At 42.3% G+C, this 4257-nt stretch overlaps 1 pseudogene; it reads left to right on the forward strand.

The window, feature by feature from the left end:
• The first annotated feature begins 3585 nt into the window (after positions 1–3585).
• LOC144370567 (RING finger protein 11 pseudogene) lies at positions 3586–4038 on the forward strand (annotated as a pseudogene).
• The last annotated feature ends 219 nt before the right edge of the window (positions 4039–4257 follow it).

The following is a 4257-nucleotide window of genomic DNA, read 5'->3' on the forward strand; positions in this document are numbered from 1 at the left end:
CCCAGCTCCCAACCCCTGATGCCAACATTCTGGTTTTTGGCTCCTATGGATGGGTGTCCTCACAAAAGTAGGCCTCAGGGAGACACTTCATTCCCTCAGATATTCAACACAGCCAAGTGTCACTGTCTATGAACCTGAAAGTGGGCCTTCACAGGACCCCAAGTCTGCCGGGGCCTAGATCTGGGTGGGTTTCTCAGTCCCTAGAACTGTAAGAAGGAGATGGGAATACCCATCCAAGGTATATTTTTCTGGCCGCCCCAACAGATAAAGACAGTAATGTCTTCAGTTTTCTGTATTCTGATGACTTCATCTGACCAGCCTTGTTGACCTGGAGAAACACGTCCCCAGGTGTAGCAATTCCTAGAGGCAGTCAGTAAGTGGAGAACTTGTCCTCCAGGGTGCTTTCCAATACAAACAACCAATCCAGAGCATGTCCTCCTACGCCTCATCAGGCACCATACCCTGAGTCCCTATCACATTTCAGTCACCTCAGAACCAGGCAATGAGGGATCACCCCTGTGTCCAGGAACCCACTGGAATTATTCACACTCCAATCCAAACCTGCTTATCCTGCCTCATGCTCCTTCCAGTGAGAAACCCAACAAAGAATCATACCCATGTTTTTCACGTTCTCCCTCTGCTTCCTGACTGACTCCATGTGACCCCCTAGTGTAGAATGTCGCCGTTTCTTGGAAACCATGAGTAATAAGCTCTTTTCGACAGTAATCACCTCCTGTGTTGACCTCACCATACCTCTAATTTCATTGCCACATTCTCAAACACCAGTCCCCCAGGACCGAATCCCGGAGGAATCACTAAGGGATCTGAAGGACACAACCAGCCTACCCACCACCGCAGCCTCAGCCATTGAGTGAAGCTCCTTTTCCAACAGGCTGGACGTTCATTATTCCCGGAGTCTCCTCCATTCTTCAGCAAAGCTTCCTCCTGCCTTATCCTTGGCATCATCCAGCTCTGCTGACGAAGCAACCAGTACCAAGAAGCACCAACGGGCGACTTTGGGCACGTTACCAAATCAAAGGCTCTCACAACTTCCCCTGGAGCAACCAGCGCCTTTTAGCCTAACATGACCAAAAGAGGTCACTCTGGCTAAATAGATGCCGACAATGAGACATGGTATCACCAAACTGTCCAAAGTCAAGGTCATAGACCATTCTGAAAGCAACCAGAGAAAAGCACATTCTTGTCTCTCGCCATAAGACTATCGGTGGAGTTTTCAGCAGAAGCCTTGCAGCAGAAAGAAGTGCATACAAAGTGTTGAAGAAAATAAAACCGCCAAGATTGCTTTACCCAGGAAGCCCGTCCTTCAGACTGAGGCAGACACTGAGGCTTTCTCAGACAAGCAAAAGCTGAGAATCCGTCACTACTAGATCTGCCTTGCAAGAAATGCTAAGTTGAAATGAAGGACATTAGGTGGCAAAATAAGAGCATAATAGACAAAACCAGAATATCATACTACCATGACAACGGTGGGTTAATTATCAACTCTACTACAAAAGCCAGAAAGACAAAGTACTAAAAATAACTCTGAGCTGGGCACAGTGGTGCACGCCTGAAATCCCAGCAGCTCAGGCGGCAACTTCAGCAACTTAGCAATTTAGTGAGGTTCTAAGCAACTCAGCAAGAACCTGTGTCTAAATAAAATATAAAAAACGGTTGGGGATATGACTCAGTGATTAAGCACCCCTGGGTTCAATCCCCAATACCAAAAAAATTAAAAATCAGAAAATTAAAAATAGATAAAAAGAACCAATTTTTTTAAAAAGGCAATGAAAGATAAATGGATAACAAAATGGCAATCTTAAATTCTCCTATTACTTTAAATGTAAATGTATTAAACTCCCCCAATAAAAAGATACAGAGGCCAAAAATGGTGGTACATGCCTGTAATTCCAGCAACTCAGGAGGCCAAGGCAGGAGAATTGAAAACTTGAGGCCAGCCTCAGCAACTTAGCAAGAACCTCAGTAATTTAATGAAGCCCTTTCCTAAAAAATAAAAAGGACTGGGGATAGGGCTGGGGATGTGGCTCAAGCGGTAGCGCGCTCGCCTGGCATGCGTGCGGCCCGGGTTCGATCCTCAGCACCACATACCAACAAAGATGTTGTGTCTGCCAAGAACTAAAAAATAAATATTAAAAATTCTCTCTCTCTCTCTCTCACTGTCTCTCCTCTCTCACTCTCTCTTTAAAAAAAAAAAAAAAAAAAAAAGGACTGGGGATAAAGCTCAGTGGTAAAGTACCTCTGGGTTCAAATCCCAGTAGGAAAAAAAAAAGAAAGAGAGAGAGAGAGAGTAGTTGAATGGATAAAAAAAAATAGTAATGATAACTAAATGCAACCTATGCTTCTATAAGAAACTCACTTTAGTTCCAAAGATACATGTCCGCTGAAAGCGAAGAAATGGAAAGGAGTAATAACTATGTTTACATCACAGAAAACACTCAAAAACTAGAGTGGGGGCTGGGGCTGGGGCTCAGTGGTATCTCACTTGCCTGGCCTCAGCACCGCATATAAATAAATAAAATAAAGGTCTATCAACAACTAAAAAAGATATATTAAAAACTGGGCTGGGGTTGTAGTTCAGTGGTAGAAAACTTGCCTAGAATGTGTGAGGTACTGGGTTCAATCCTCAACACCACATAAAAATAAATAAGTAAATAAAATGTGTTGTGTCCATCTACAAAAAAAAGAATTTTTAAAGTCAAAAACTGTCTCTAGAAAAAAATAGTGATTGTTCAACAGGAAGATAAAACAATGTAAATATGCTCCTAACCTTCAAGAACCCAAGTATATAAAGCAAATATCAACAGATCTGAAAGGAGAAATTGGTAGCAATACGATTCTTGTAAAAGACTTCAATGCCCCGTTTTTAATAATGGGTATAACATGCAGACAGGAAATCAATAAAGAATGTGAGCCACACAATAAGCCCAGTGGGCCTAACAGACTTAAACAGAACATCTTGCCCAACAGCAGAAGATGTGTCCTTCCCAAGTGCACCAGTGACATTTCCCAGGACGGGCCACCAAGGAGGTCACAAGACAAGCCTTAAAAAAGTTAAGATCAAAATCACACCAAGAGTCTTTTCAGAGCACACAGAATAAAACTAAAAATAAATAATTGCAAGATAATTACAAAATTCACAAACGTGGAAACTACATGACACACTCTTGAATAACCACTGCCTCAAAAAGGAATTCAAAGGGGATTTTTAAAATGCCTACAGACAACAGAAACACAACTTATCAAAATTCATGGAATGTGGCAAAAACAATTTTAAAAGGGAAATTGATAACAGTGAGTGCTTACTTTAAAGCCAAAAAAAAAGACCTCGAATAAACAATACTTTACACCTCAAGGAATTAGCAAAAAAATAAGCCCAAGGTTAGCATAAGGAAGAAAATAATAAATATCTGAGCAGAAATAAATCAAGTGGAGAATAGAAAAATAGAACTACGGGTGGTTTTTGAAAAATTACCAGGAAGCAGCTGTAAACTCTTTTCAAAAGGGACCCCATGGGTGATAAGACTGTCACAACAGTACAAAGATAACACGCTCCAGCCCCAGAAGATGGGGAACTGCCTAAAATCCGCCCCCGTTGGATGACATTTCCCTGCTTCAGGAGCCTCAACCCGACGCTGCTAGCTTTGGCGAGGGGACTGAGCCAGATCAGGAGTTATCACATCAGGAACAAGTTCCAGTGGCAGTTTATAATCCAACACCCAGCCAGACTAGCAACTCAGTTGACTGAAGATGAACAAATTAGGATAGTTCAAAGAATAGGCCTTATACAGCATCTGCCTAAAGGAGGCGATGACCATCAAAAGATGGATCAGCAAAAAAGGTCCAGGAGTGTGTGATCTATGTGATGGACTTTGTTCATGGGGACCCAGTTCGATTTCTACCGTGTGCGCACAGCTATCACCTGGACTGCACAGGTGACTGGCTGATGAGGCCTTCCACATGACCCTCCTGCCTGAGCCAGTTGATGCAACACTGCTTTCATCCTCTGAGACCAATTGAGCAATAAATTGAGTCTTCCCTCTGACTTTAAGTGAACCATCATTTTTGGTCATTTTGATCGTTCATCTCTAAGTCCAAAGATCCATGGATTAGGAATTAAGATCATGCACACAATTTTCCTAAAAATTCCTGGATGGCTGTAGATGTTGAGAAAAGTATGTAATATTTTAGAAACTTCGGGGAGGAAGTAGGATGATATTTTTATGGAAAGCCTTGACC

Source organism: Ictidomys tridecemlineatus, chromosome 14 (assembly GCF_052094955.1).
Source record: "Ictidomys tridecemlineatus isolate mIctTri1 chromosome 14, mIctTri1.hap1, whole genome shotgun sequence".
Taxonomy (NCBI): Eukaryota; Metazoa; Chordata; class Mammalia; order Rodentia; family Sciuridae; genus Ictidomys; species Ictidomys tridecemlineatus.